Raw genomic sequence first — 15,166 nt, forward strand, 5'->3', positions numbered from 1 at the left:
GTGGAGGTCAGACAGCCTCCAGGGGTACAGAAACAGAGAATTCCAGCGCTACTCAACTACATGTTCTCCAAGAATGAAGTCTACTACCTGGCTGAAGTTCTGCACACAGAACCCAGCTGGTGGCCAACCCTTTTGTATTTCAGTCTGTCCACATGGAAAGCAAATGCAACTCACCTTTACCAAGTGAGGAGCAGAGCTGCTTTGAGTGCCTCTCCATTTCTCCATCTGTAAAATAGGGACAATGAGACCTCAGGACTTTTTTTTTTTTTTTTTTTTTGAGACGGAGTCTCGCTCTGTCGCCCAGGCTGAAGTGCAGTGGCCGGATCTCAGCTCACTGCAAGCTCCGCCTCCCGGGTTCACGCCATTCTCCTGCCTCAGCCTCCCGAGTAGCTAGGACTACAGGCGCCCGCCACCTCGCCCGGCTAGTTTTTTTTTGTATTTTTAGTAGAGACGGGGTTTCACCGTGTTAGCCAGGATGGTCTCGATCTCCTGACCTCGTGATCCACCCGTCTCGGCCTCCCAAAGTGCTGGGATTACAGGCTTGAGCCACCGCGCCCGGCCGAGACTTCAGGACTTTTAAGGTTCTTTGAATGTTTTGGGTACAAGTACCCACAAACTTCAGTTAAATGGGTATTGTGGAGTGCGTGTGTTTGCGCACACAAAACATAGAATTAATTCTCCATTAATGTCTCTCTCTCTCTCACCTTACTACCCAGAGGAGCAATATTGATGTTCTAGACTTGCGCACGTCAGTGTGGGAGTTGCTAAACTCAGGTTTTCATAAGGAGCAACTTCTGCATTTGCTCTTAGATGCTACTCAATGCTAGAAAGGAACTGGAAAACTTCGGATTCCTGCACTTTTAGGTTCCTGGTTGCTTCTAGTTGACTCTCTTGTCTTTTCAAATCCTTCCAACATTCCAACTTCTGTCTGACTCCACCTTTATCCTTCAGTCCTTGGGATTAAACTTATGAAGTCTATGTATCTATTTATGTATGCATGCATGTATGTATTTATCAATCTATCAATCAATCACTTAACTATCAATCCATTTTTAATTATATACTCAACAAGCGTTTATTAACTACCTATTATGGGACAGAGACTCTATGATCACAAAGGATACAGATGTCACTATCACACATCTGTCACTGCTCTCATGGAACTTTCAGGCTGGTGGGAAGAGAGAGCTCTTAATCAAATAACCACGCACATATAATTACAAACTAACATATATATGATCTGAAGGAGAGGAACACATTTCTCTTTTTCTCTCTTTCTCCTCAGCTTACTGAATGGCATCTGATGCCAATCAGTGGAATGATTGGTGGGTCGTTGATTGATTGATGATTGCATGAACAATCTCATTTGATACCTATCACATCCTTATGAAACAGATACTTTTATATCTACTCATAGATGAAGAAATCCAAGCCCAGAGAAGCATCTTTTACTTTTGAGGTTGACTCTGTTCCCACCCTTTCCTTTTGTAGCCAGTGGGCCACCCACCTGTTGTGCCTCGGCAGTACCCTTGTGCTGGTCCACTTCACTCCAAGGACTGCCACATCCCTGGTCCAAGTCCCACTCATGTGATCATGTGTGAGCTTCCCAGCTGGTCTCCATGCAGACCATATCTTCCCCTCTCCACTCTGCTTCTCAAGACTTGTCTAAGTATTTCACTCTGACTGTGCATTAGATAACTCTGAACACTTTGCCAAGGGTATCCACAAAAGCACTTTTCTAATATTGTTTCTTCTGTGTAAGACTTTGCTCTTGTCCTGTCTCCTTATTATTCACTCTTCTCCCCTGTCTTTGATGCTAGGCCTACTTATTACTATCTTTTGAAACTCTTTTGAAATTATTGTCCCTGTCTAGAATCCCGTTTTTTCCTTCTTCTTCCCTGTATTAGTTTGTTTTCATGCTGCTATAAAGAACTGGCCAAGACTAGGTAATTTTTAAAGGAGAGAGGTTTAATTGACTTACAGTTCCACATGGCTGGGGAGGCTTCAGGAAACTTAGGATCATGGCAGAAGGGGAAGCAAACATGTCTTTCTTCACATGATTGCAGGAAGGAGAAGTGCCAAGCAAAAGGGGGGAAAGCCCCTTATAAAACAATCAGATCTCATGAAAACTCACTATCACGAGAACAGTAGCGTGAGGGTAACCGCCCCCATGATTCCATTACCTCCCACCAGGTCCCTCCTATGATACTTGGGGATTATGGGAACTACAATTCAAGATGAGATTTTGGGTAGGGACACAGCCAAACCCTATTGTTCCCCTATTCAAGTTCCTAGCTAACACTTTTTTTTTTTTTTTTTTTTTTTTTTTTGAGATGGAGTCTCGCTCTGTCACCTAGGCTGGAGTACAATGCCATGAACTCTGCTCACTGCAACCTTTGCCTCCCAGGTTCAAGCAGTTCTCCTGCCTCAGCCTCCTGAGTTACTGAGACTACAGTCATGAACCGCAAGACCCAGCTAATTTTTGTATTTTTCATAGAGATGGGATTTCACCATGTTGGCCAGGCTGGTCTTGAACTCCTGACCTCAGGTGATCCACCCGCCTTGGCCTCCCAAAGTGCTGGGATTACAGGCATGAGCCACTGTGCCCAGCCCCTAGCTAACATTTAAGCCCGATTTAATTTGTGCCTTCTCTGTGAATCTATACCCAGCTACTGCCATCTACTTTGGCTGAATATTAACGGACTTGTGATATTTTGTGCCACAGTATCACTTTAGTTTCACGTATTCACCACCCCAAGAGGTATTCACTCTTAAAATAAGTTGGATTCTGCAACTGAACACAGGCTGCCATCAAATGGAGTGGTGTAACACAGTCTCACTGGTTGGAGTCATTTGGTGAGAGATGGAGTTTGTATAAAAGAGGATGCTATGACCCCATTCTGTGAGGAAGGCAGACTTGGCTAGTCAATCTTGCTACTCATTCTCACTGAACTCAGACTAGCCTTAGAATCCTTCTTATCTCAGTGCTTGTGGAAGTCACTGCCTGAGGGTTGGGGTTGGTAGGAGAGGTGCATCATCTTGGTTATCCCTTGGTTAGGTGCATGCCTTCTCTACGATTCAATCTCCCCTTTTTCAATCCTGGGTTTTTCACAACATTTCCCAATGAAAAAAATCTTTAAAAATTAAATTTAATATTAATAATAAATATGAGTACATCCTTAGAAGTTAGTGTTTTCTACTTTGCTCTCTTTTTGTTATTTATTTTTAGGAGCAATACGATGCACTGTAAAAAATTCAAGAGGCACCAAAGGGTATTTTATAAAAAACAACTCTTCCTCCCACCTTGCTTCTGAGTTCTTTATTCCTGCTCTCTAGAGGGGCAGCTGCTAGCAGTTTCTTGTGTATCCTTCCAGAATTATTTTATAAATGCAAAGACATATATGTATACATTTATTTTAAAACTCATATGTTAGCATATAAATGGAAATACTAAGCCAAAGAGTATATGTACTTTATTTTATAGATATTATCAAATTGCTCTTAAATAATGATGTACTAATTTATATTTCCACAAGCAATACATAACAGTACATGCTTTCCAACATTCTCCATAATACTGTTTTCAGACTTTTTGATCTTTGCTAAATGGTATATAAAATTACCTCGTTGTAGCCTTAATTTACATTTATCTTATTATGAATGCGAATGAACATTATTTCATAAACTTAAGAATCACTTGTATTTCTTCTTTTGTGAATTCTCTGTTCACATTTTTTGCCAATTATCTGTTGAATTTTTGGTCTTTGTTGCTATTAATTAATTATTATTATTATTTTTGAGACAGAGTCTCGCTCTGTTGCCCAGGCTGGAGTGCAATGGTGTGATCTTGGCTCACTGCAACCTCCACTTCCCGGGTTCAAGTGATTTTCATGCCTCAACCTCCTGAGTAGCTGGGACTACAGATACATGCCACCATGCCCAGCTAACTTTTATATTTTTCATAGAGATGGGGTTTTGCCATTTTGGCTAGGCTAGTCACGAACTCCTGACCTCAGGTAATCTACCTGCCTTGGCCTCCCAAAGTGCTGGGATTACAGGTGTGAGCTACTACACCCAGACTGTTGCTATTAATTTAGAGTAACTCTTTATGTTTTGTGGACATTAGCTCTTTGTGATATAAATTATATATATATTTCTATTTTGTCATTAGTCTTTTGACTCTATGGTTCTTTTTCTTTATGAAAAGTACATTTTAACTTATTTAATTGAATTAGTAAATTCTTATTTTATTGGTTTTAGGTTTTATGTTATACATAGAAGCCCTCTTTCCATTCTAAGGTTATAAAAATATCCTCCCATGCTTTTCTTCTAGTACTTTCGTAGTTTCACTTTTTTAGATGGTTAAATACTTAGTATACCTGAAATTTATTTTGGTGTAAGTTGTAAAGTGAGGCTCCAACTTAATTTTTTTTCACCAAAATTTCAGCAGAAAGAATAGGCAGAGGGTTACTCAGAGTTCCACATCATGGTAAAATTGTGAGGCATATCCTCCTCTCAGCTGTAAGCTCTGTGAAGGTGGAGGCGGTATCTCTTTTACTGTTATTGCCAAGCACCTGGCACATCATAGATGCTCAGTGAATTCTTGTGGAATGATGAAGGTAGTTCCCTTATATACTCACTAGAACTGACTGAAGCCTTTTATGCATTCCATTCTGCAACAGAGAGACTTCAGCCCACCCATCCTCACCCCTAGGATCAGAGTGACCAACAGTCCTGGTTTGCTTGGGACTGTTCCAGTTTTAGACCTGAAAGCTCTGTGTCCCAGGAAACTCCTCAGTTCCAGGCAAACTGGGACTGTCGGTCACCATAAGTTAGGATAATTCTTCCTTCCCCAGGAATGTGAAGAGTATGCTCAGTGGAAGCCTGTGTTGGGACTGCTTCTATAGGTGAAGAAAGGTTTTTCCTTTATGTGCCTGATTTTCTTCTCCCTCCCTCCCTTCCTTCCTTCCCTCCCTCCTTCCTTCCTTCCTTCCTTCCTTTCTTCCTTCCTTCCTTCCTTCCTCCCTCCCTCCCTCCCTCCTTCCCTCCCTCCCTCCTTCCCTCCCTCCCTCCCTTCTTTCCTTCCAGAGTCTTGTCACCCAGGCTGGAGTACAATGGTGTGATTTCGGCTCACTGCAACCTCTGTGTCCTGGATTCCAGTGATTCTTCTGCCTTAGCCTCCTGAGTAGCTGGGATTACAGGCGCCTGCAACAACGCCCAGCTAATTTTTGTATTTTTTAGTAGACATGGGGTTTCACCATGTTGGCCAGGCTGGTCTCAAACTCCTGACCTCAGGTGACTCACCAGCCTTGGCCTCCCAAAGTGCTGGGATTACAGGTGTGAGCCACCACGCCCGGCTACATATGCCTGATTTTCTATCTCCTACAAAATTTACCGAGTACAGCCTGGTCCAGTCAGGATTAATGTATGCTGGCTTCTAGCCTTCATTTCTCCCCCCGCTGCTGCTACCTCTTAAGCATTTTCTCTTGGTGGTGCAGCTGGTGGGTGGCATAGCTGGGATTCCCACTTGGCTCTTCTGACCTCAGCTCCAGCTGCCTGTCCCTTTCTTTCTCTGGTTAGGGGTATCTTTACTTGAAGGTAAGAAAACTGAGTTCCAAAGAAAGAAGAGGGGAGATTTGTTCCAAGAGGCACAGCTATGAAGGCGTAGAGTTGGGGCTTGAACTCAGATCTCCTGGCTCCAAATCAAGTTCTTTCCTTAAATGCTATCTCTAGGTGGAAGCCCTCATCAGGTCTCTTAATAGATTACCAAGCTAGTTGTTGCCACTGTCTTTCCTCAGTTGCCACCCGTCTTTTCTCATCTTTAGATTGAGCAGTTTGGACTGATCAGCGGTTCCCACTCTACTGTGCGGACTGGTGTCATTAGAATTACTAGTGGAGCTTTGTGAAAATATAGATTGCTACACACAGTCCCCAGATATCCTAAACAATTGATGCAGAGTGGGGCTTAGAAATCTATAGTCAGAAAAAATGTTCCAGGTGATTCTGATATGCAGCTGATTTGGGACACTCACTCAAGCAGTGCTTCCCAACCTTTAGGGTGCATAGGAATCAGCTGGAGATGTTATTAAATGCAGTGACTGCCTCAGGACTAGCACTCTGAAAATTCTGCATTTCTAACAAACTCCTAGGTGTGTGTTGATGCTGCAGCCTGGGCACCGCTTGCCTGGTAAGACCCTAGGTGATATTGAACAGTATTTCTGGCTTTGATATCTTAGGATTTCAGCTTTCTGGAGGGTTCCTTAGCCTCTTCCTGCTAGCTTTCTGCTCAACTCTGTGTTGACTTATCCTCTGCTCTCCAGGCCCCACTGTACTCATGAATGCATTTAAGTCTGCTGGGGCTGGCCTCCTGGCATTTCTCAATATGTGGCTTGCCCTTTTCTTAACAAGCCCAAGTTCGTAGATCATCCTTCCTAGCACGCAGACATTTAATATGTCTTGGTTCACACAGCAGCTGCTGTCACTGCAATGGCATGTGGTTATTGGATTGTTAGGACATACCTTGAGAGTGGAGGTGGCGGGGGAGTTCTTTCAGCAGAGCAGCTTTGGTGCAGTCTGTAGGGTGAGACTGGCAGGGGGAGGTAGCAGGGACATGCCCCAGTCCAGAGGTAGTAACAGGGGGACTTAGAGTCTTTGTGGCCCCTGAGGGAATGACTCTATTTTCTTCCTGCCTCCTCCTTCCCTATCTGCTGTCCCAGAGTCCATGGAGACTCTCTCCACATCCTTTGGGGACCTTGTGACAGCTGGTGGCAGGGGAATGCCTGGATGACTCACACTTCGGTGCCTGGGGAGGTTGGAGAAATTTGGCTGAGTGGGTCCCCAGGCTCTGTGTGGGGAAGACAATCATATCCCTCAGTGAGAGGAATCCCTCTGGCTCACTTTCTTCATCCATTCTTTAGGACTCTCTCTTATATTTATTTACTTATTACTATGCACTAGAATCTTTGAAACCCTTCTGCACAAACCCACATTCTTCTTGCGATTCTCCTAATATGTCACCGTGGTCCTCTTGCCTGAAATGTCTTGCCCCTTCCTTGTCTACCTGGTAAACTCTTTATTGCAAAACCAGCTCAGATATTACTATCTGCAGGAAGCCTTCCTACCTCTGCGACAGGGGCACTCTTGCCCTCTGTGCCTCTTTAAGATGTGTATAATAGCATGAATCTGAGACAGGTAAGGAAACAGATGATTGTGTCTGATGCTGCCCTAGACTCGAAGCAACCTGGGGCCAGGGCTCAGCATGGAGTAAGTGCTCAGGAAATTAACTCTTGGAGACATGCCCAGGCTTAGGCAATTCTTAAAAGCTGTCAGGATTAAAAACTACTTGTCACGTCCTTCTAGGATTGAGAACTACTCTCCAAGAGATCAGAATGGATGGCTAAGTGGCTCAGGCTGTGGAGAATAAATGACTATGGGGTAGGAAGCGGCAACCTGGCTAACTTGTCCATCACGTTAGCAAAATGTTCTTTAAGTTCACATAACTAGCATTTATTACATTCTACTATGTTCTGGGCTTAAGTTTAGGAGCTTGGGATACAATAATGAATGAACAAGCCATAGTCCTTTTTTTTTTAATAGAGCCTTCAGGGAGAGTCAGAATTAACTAACAAATGTGTGGGGGAAAGTGTGTCAGGTGGGAATAATGGCACGCAGAAAGGCCTGGGGCTGGGAATGCAAATGGCGCTTTTGAAGACTTGAAAGAAGACCAGTGGGACTGGAGCTCAGAGAATGATGGAGAGAAAGGTGTGACTGACGCTAGAGATTTTTCATTGAGAACTAAAAATAAAATCCTAAGCACCCCCAGCCAGCTGAACGGACCCCCTTCTTGGCCAAGGGGATCCCAGAGAAATCTTAAAAATGATTCCAGGCCATAATGGGACAGAAGGTGGGACATGCCTCATTATACCTCCTTCCTTTTGCAGTTTAGACACAAAATGACCAGCATTAATGTTAAAATAGAGGTCACAAGATTGAGGCGATGGACTCTTTGCAGCAATAAAACTTATAAATGAAACCTAAGGCTACGCCAGGCAGGGGTTAAGTCCCTTGAAAGAATAAACTACGTTCTAACTGCCACAGGTTGTTCTTTTTCTCTGGCAGCTAAACAAGCACTGGCCTCAAGATAAGCAATATTAAAACAATTGCAGCTCCACCAACCACTTGATGCTGGCTGACTGACCTCCCCTTCTACAAGCCGTCACGACAGCTTTAATTGGACAAGAGACTGATTTCAGTAATTTCCTCCTGATAAAAGAACACCAACCATGGACTGGTTCTGGCCAGTCCATGGAGGCTGCACACTGAATGCCTTCATGTCCCTGCTTCATTGTTTTTTTTTTTTTTTTTTTTTAAATAGAGACAGGGTCTTGCTCTGTCGCCTTGCCTAGAGTGCAGTAGTGTGATCATAGCTCACTGTAGCCTCGAAGTCCTGGGCTTAACTCATCCTCCCATCTCAGCCTCCAGAGTAGCTGGGACTATAGGCACATGCACCGTGCCTAGCTGATTTAATTTTTTTTTCTTTTAATTTTTAGAGACGGGGTCTTACTATGCTACTCAGGCTGGCCTCAAACTCCTGTCCTCAAGCCATCCTCCCATCTCAGCCTCCCGAGAAGCTCAGATTGTAAGCATGAGTCATTGTGCCTGGTTTACCATTGGATTTTTTTTTTTAGACGAAGTCTTGCTTGTCACCCAGGCTGGAGCGCAGTGGTGTGATCTCAGTTCACTGCAACCTCTGCCTCCTGGGTTCAAGTGATTCTTCTCCCTCAGCCTCCTGAGTAGCTGGCATTACAAGTGACTGACATCACAACTGGCTAATTTTTATACTTTTAGTAGAGACAGAGTTTTGCTATGTTGGCCAGGCTGGTTTTGAACTCCTGACCTCAAGTGATCTGCCTGCCTTGGCCTCCCAAAGTGCTGGGATTATAGGTGTGAGCCACCACACCTGGCCTTACCATTGGAATTTTGATAAAGATTGCATTGACTCTGGAGGTTGCTGTGCATAGTATGGACATCTTAACAATATTAATTCCTCTGGTCCATAAAAACTGGGTATCTTGCCCTTTATTTGTATCTTTTTCAATTTCTTTTTCTTTTCTTTTTTTTTTTTTTTGAGACGGAGTTTTGCTCTTTTTGCCCAGGCTGGAGTGCAATGGCGCAATCTTGGCTCACCACAACCTCTGCCTCCCGGATTCAAACGATTCTCCTGCCTCAGCCTCCCGAGTAGCTGGGATTACAGGCATGCACCACCATGCCTGGCTAATTTTGTATTTTTAGTAGAGACGGGGTTTCTCCATGTTGGTCAGGCTGGTCTTGAGCTCGTGACTTCAGGTGATCCACCCACCTCGGCCTCCCAAAGTGCTGGGATTACAGGCGTGAGCCACCGCGCCCAGCGCTTTTTCAATTTCTTTCATCAATGTTTTGTAGTTTTCAGTGTACGGGTCTTTTATCCTCTTGGTTAAATTAATTCCTATAGATTTATTTGTTTTTGGTGCTATTGTAAATGGGATTATTTTCTTGGGTTTTTTTTTTTGAGATAGTGTATTGTTAATGTATAGAATGCTTCTGATTTTTATGTGTTTATTTTGCATCATGCAACTTTAATTTGTTCATTAGTTTTAATCGTTTTTCATGGATTCTTTAGGGTTTTCTACATATAAATCTATGTCATCTGTGAACAGAGACAATTTACTTCCTTCTTTCTGATTTTGATGACTTTTACCTCTGTTTCTTGCCTGGTTGCTCCAGCACTATGGAGCTGTTAGAGAAAAAGGATACTGGTTATTTACCTTAGAGGAGGAGAGAAGAATAATTGGTAGGAGGCAAGAGGAAGAGTTTGGTAGGGCTGGCAATGTTCTACTTCTTGTGTGAGAAGTGATATAATATTCACTCTGTAATATTAATAATTCACTGGGCAATTATGTTTTCTGCAGTTTTCTATATGCATCTTTACTTCATTGATTTTAATAACCACATAATGAGATACTGCTACACACTACTATGATGTCCACAGTTCTGACATCCAAAATGAGATTCATTTAGATTGTTGTATAAAGCTGTAGTTTGTTCATTTTCCTTGTTGTGAGATGCTCTGTTGTATGAAGATATGATGTATTATTCATCAAGTCTATTATTGAAGGGGCAGCCAATTTTTGGCTGTTAGAAGTAATACTCGATGGTCATTCTTGTGTGTGTTTCTTGGCACACTTGTGTACTCTTTTTGTTCGATGTTTACATATGAGTGGAATCTCTGGATTTTAGGATGTCCCTATCTTCAATTTTAGTATATATTGTACTGCCAACCTGACTTTCAAAGAGGTTGTACCAAATTACAGTTCTATCAGCAATGTATGAAAATTCCAGGCCGGGCGTGGTGGCTTATGCCTGTAATCCCAGCACTTTAGGAGGCTGAGGTGGGCGGATCACGAGGTCAGAAGATCGAGACCATCCTGGCTAACACAGTGAAACCCCATCTCTACTAAAAATACAAAAAATTAGCCGTGGTGGTGGGCACCTATAGTCCCAGCTACCTGGGAGGCTGAGGCAGGGAGAATGGCGTGAACCTGGGAAGTGGAGCTTGCAGTGAGCTGAGATGGTGCCACTGCACTCCAGCCTGGACAACAGAGTGAGACTCCATCCCTCTCAAAAAAAAAAAAAAAAAAAAAAAAGAAAGAAAAGAAAATTCCAGTTGCTTCACATCATCTGTGATACATAGCGATGTCAGTCTTTTTCATTTTGGTCGTTCTGGTGGGTGTGTAGTAGAATCTTCTGATTTTTAAATGAGGATTTTTGTGATTACTAATGATATTAAGCCATTTAATGTTTTTTAGACATTTAAAACATTTTTTTGTATTTCCTTTCTTTTTAACTTTTATTTTAGGTTCATGGGGACATGTACAGGTTTGTTATATAGGTAAATTGTGTATCACAGGGAGTTGGTGTACAGATTATTTCATCACCTAGGTAATAAAAATAGTACCCAATAGTTGGTTTTTTGATCCTCATCCTCCTCCCACCTTCCACTGGTGTCTGTTGTTCCCTTTTTTGTGTCCATGCATACTCAATGTTTAGCTCCCACTTACAAATAAGAACATGTGGTATTTGTTTTTTTGTTCCTGTGTTAGTTTGTTTAGGATGATGACCTCAAGCTCCCTCCACGCTGCTGCAAAGGACATGATCTTAGTCTTTTTCACTGCTGTATAGTATTCCATGGCGTATATGTACCGAATTTTCTTTATCCAGTCTACTGTTGATGGGCGTTTACGTTGATTGCATGTTTTGCTATTGTGAATAGTGCTGCAATGCACATGTCTGTATGGTAGTACGATTTAGATTCCCTTGGGTATATTTTCAGTAATGGGATTGCTAGGTCGAATGGTAGCTCTCTTTTAAGTTCTTAGTGAAATATTTAAACTGCTTTCCACAGTGGTTGAACTAGTTTACATTCCCAGCAACAGTGTATAAGCATTCCCTTTTCTCTGCAACCTTGTAGGCATCTGTTATTTCTTGATTTTTAAATAATAGCCATTCTGACTGGTGTGAGATGGTATCTCACTGTGCTTTTGATTTGCATTTCTCTAATGATTAGTGATATTTAACATTTTTTCATATGCTCATTGACCACATATATGTCTTCTTTTGAGAAGTGTCTCTTCATATCATTTGCCCATTTTTAATGGGGTTGTTTGTTTTTTGCTTGCTGATTTGTTTAAGTTCATTATAGATTCTGGGTATTAGACCTTTGCCAGATGCATAGTTTGCAAACATCTTTTCCCATTATGCAGTGTGTCTATTTACTCTGTTGATAGTTTCTTTTGCTGTGCAGAAGCTCTTTAGTTTAACTAGGTCTCATTTGTCAATCTTTGTTTTTGTTGTAATTGCTTTTGTCATTTTCATCATGAAATCTTTGCCAGGGTTGATGTCCAGAATGGTATTTCCTAGATTTTCTTCTGGGGTTTTCATAGTTTTGGGTTTTATGTTTAAATCTTTAACCCATCTTGAGTTGATTTTGTGTATGGTGAAAGGAAGGGGTCTATTTTCAATCTTCTGCATATGGCTAGCCACTTCTCCCAGCACCATTTATTGAATAGGGAGTCCTTTCCCCATTGCTTGTTTTTTGTCAACTTTGTTAAAAATCAGATAGTTGTAGATGTGTGGCTTTATTTTTGGGTCCTCTGTTCTGTTCCATTGGTCTCTGTATCTGTCTTTGTACCAGTACCATGCTCTTTTGGTTACTGTAGGCTTGTAGTATAGTTTGAAGTCAGGTAGTGTGATGTCTCCAGAATTGTTCTTTTTGTTTACAATTGCTTTGGCTATTTGGGCTCTTTTTTGTTCTATATGAATTTAGAATAGTTTTTTTAAAAAATTATGTGAAAAATGTCATTGGCCATTTGATAGGAATTACATTGAGTCTATAAATTGCTTTGGGTGGTATGATCATTTTAACAATATTGATTCTTTCTATCCATGAGCATGGAAGGTTTGTCCATTTGTTTGTGTCATCTCTGATTTCTTTCAGTAGTGTTTTGTACTTCTTATTGTAGAGATTTTTCACCTCCCTGGTCGGCTGTACTCCTAGGTATTTTATGTGTGTGTGTGTGTGTGTGTGTGTGTGTGTGGTGATTGTGAATGAGATTGTGCTCTTGATTTGGCTCTCAGCTTGGACATTGTGTATAAAAATGCTACTAATTTTTGTACATGGATTTTGTATACTGAAAATTTACTGAAGTTGTTTATCACTGCTGACATTTTGTTAAATTTTTTTGTACTGTTTTGTAGTTCCTTTCTTCCTTTCTTAATCACCTGCTTTCTTCTTTTATGATAGAATGTTTTTTTTTGTAGTGGTATGCTTTGATTCCTTTCTCTTTCTCTTTTGTGTATTGACTACATGTTTATTCTTTGTAGTTACCACAAGGCTACACAAAACCTTTTATAATTACAGTAGTCTATTTTGAAGCTTATGACAACTTAACTTTGACTACATATGAAAACTTTACACTTTATCTTTTCTCCCCATATTATGTTATTTTTTTCTTCAATTTTTATATTAAGTTCCAGGGTACATGTGCAGGACGTGCAGGTTTGTTACATAGGTAAATGTGTGCCATGGTGGTTTGCTGCACAGATCAATCCAACACCTAGGTATTAAGCCCAGGATGCATTAGCTATTCTTCCTGATGCTGTCTCTCCCCCTGCAGCCCCTGACAGGCCCCAGTGTGTGTTGTTCTCCACCCTGTGTCCTTATGTTCTCATCATTCAGCTCCTACTTATAAGTGAGAACATGCAGTGTTTGGTTTTCTGTTCCTGCATTAGTTTGCTAAGGATAACAGCTTCCAGCTCCATCCATGTTCCTGCAAAAGACATGATCTCATTCTTGTTTATGGCTGCACTGTATTCCATGGTGCATATGTACCACATTTTCGTTATCCAGTCTATCATTGATGGGCATTTGGGTTGATTGCATGCCTTTGCTATTATGAATAGTGCTGCAATGAACATATCAATGCATGTATCTTTATAATAGAATGATTTATAATCCTGTGGGTGTATACCCAGTAAAGGGATTACTGGGTCAAATGGTATTTCTATTTTATTTTACTATATTTTATTTTTTTGAGATAGTGTCCCACTCTGTTGCCCAGGCTGGAGTGCAGTGGTGCGATCTTGGCTCACTGCAACTTCTGCCTCCCAGGTTCAAGCGATTCTCTGGCCTCAGCCTCCAGGGTAGCTGGGATTCCAGGTGCCTGCCATCATGCCTGGCTAATTTCTTTTTTTTTTTTTGTATTTTTAGTAAAGATGGGGTTTTACTATGTTGGTCAGGCTGGTCTTGAACTCTTGACCTCAACTGATCCACCCGCCTTGGCCTCCCAAAGTGCTGGGATTACAGGCATGTGCCACTGCGCTTGGCCTCAAATGGTATTTCTGCTTCTAGATCGTTGAGGAATTGCCACACTGTCTTCCACAATGGTTGAACTAATTTACAGTCCCACCAACAATGTAAAAGCATTCCTTTTTCTCTGCAACCTCACCAGCATCTGTTGTTTATTAACTTCTTAATAATAGTCATTCTGACTGGTGTTTTTGCATCCAGGAATTTATCAATTTCTTCTAGATCTTCTAGTTTATATACATCGAGGTGTTTATAGTATTCTCCAATGGTTGCCTGTATTTCTGTGGGGCCAGTGGTGATATCTCCTATATAATTTCTGATTGTGTCTACTTGAGTCTTTTCTCTTTTCTTATTAGTCTAGCTAATGGTTTATCTATTTTATTAGTTTTTTCAAAAAATCAACTCCTGGGTTTGTTGATTTTTTTGAAGGAGCTTTTGTGTCTCTATCTCCTTCAGTTCCGCAATGATCTTGGTTATTTCCTGTCTTCTGCTAGCTCGGGGGTTGGTTTGGTCTTGGTTCTCTAGTTCTTTTAGTTGTGATGTTAGGTTGTTGATATGAGATCTTTTTAGCTTTTTGATGTGGGCATTTAGTGCTATAAATTTCCCTCTTAACACTGTTTTAGCTGCATCCCAGAGATTCTGGTACATTGTCTCTTTGTTCTCATTAGTTTCAAATAACTTCTTAATTTCTACCTTAATTTCACTATTTACCCAGGGGTCATTTAGGAGAGATTGTTCAATTTCCATGTAGTTGTGTGATTTTGGGTGAGTTTCTTTATCTTGAGTTCTAATTTAATTGCGCTTTAGTCTGAGAGACTGTGTGTTATGATTTCAGTTCTTTTGCATTTGCTGAGGAGTGTTTTACTTCCAATTATGTGGTCAATTTTAGATTAAGTGCCATGTGGCAATGAGAAGAATGTATATTCTGTTATTTTTGGGTGCAGGGTTCTGTAGATATCTATCAGGTCCACTTGATCCAGAGCCAAGTTCAGGTCCTGAATATCTTTGTTAATTTTCTGTCTTGAAGATCTGTCTAATATTGTCAATGAGGGTGTTAAAGTCTCCCACTATTATTGTGTGGGAGGCTAAGTTGATTTGTAAGTCTCTAAGCACTTGCTTTATGAATCTAGTGCTGCTGTATTGGGTGCATATATATTTAGGATAGTTAGCTCTTCTTGTTGAATTGAATGCTTTAACATTGTATGATGCCCTTCTTGGTCTTTTTTGACCTTTGTTGGTTTAAAGTCTGTTTTGTCAGAAACT

This window comes from Macaca mulatta, chromosome 15 (genome assembly GCF_049350105.2).
Source record: "Macaca mulatta isolate MMU2019108-1 chromosome 15, T2T-MMU8v2.0, whole genome shotgun sequence".
In the NCBI taxonomy this organism is placed as follows: domain Eukaryota; kingdom Metazoa; phylum Chordata; class Mammalia; order Primates; family Cercopithecidae; genus Macaca; species Macaca mulatta.